At 38.6% G+C, this 272-nt stretch overlaps 1 protein-coding gene across 1 annotated transcript in view; it reads right to left on the reverse strand.

Moving 5' to 3' along the window:
- Window positions 1–272, reverse strand: part of LOC119589162 — a gene marked incomplete in the record, with an annotated part of 255,201 nt that overhangs the window by 195,470 nt on the left and 59,459 nt on the right.

Genomic DNA, 272 nt, shown 5'->3' on the forward strand with positions numbered 1-272 from the left:
TAATTGAGACTGTGAGACAGCGAGAAAGAGAATGAATGAAAGGATGAATGCAACAACAAAAAAGAGAGAAAGAGAGGGAGGGAGGGGGGGTGTCGGAGGTCACAGAGTACAGACATTTATAAGCCTTGCGCCAATCGTACAGGAATGGCCCTTGTAAACCTGTATTGTCCAAAACTCTCATTTAAACTAATTATTTCATTATGATTTAATCTATTGTCTTCTCATCGTCGTGAGAATTACGTCACATTTTTTCACTTTACGAAAACAATTGA

The sequence above is a fragment of the Penaeus monodon genome, chromosome 25 (genome assembly GCF_015228065.2).
Source record: "Penaeus monodon isolate SGIC_2016 chromosome 25, NSTDA_Pmon_1, whole genome shotgun sequence".
In the NCBI taxonomy this organism is placed as follows: Eukaryota; Metazoa; Arthropoda; class Malacostraca; order Decapoda; family Penaeidae; genus Penaeus; species Penaeus monodon.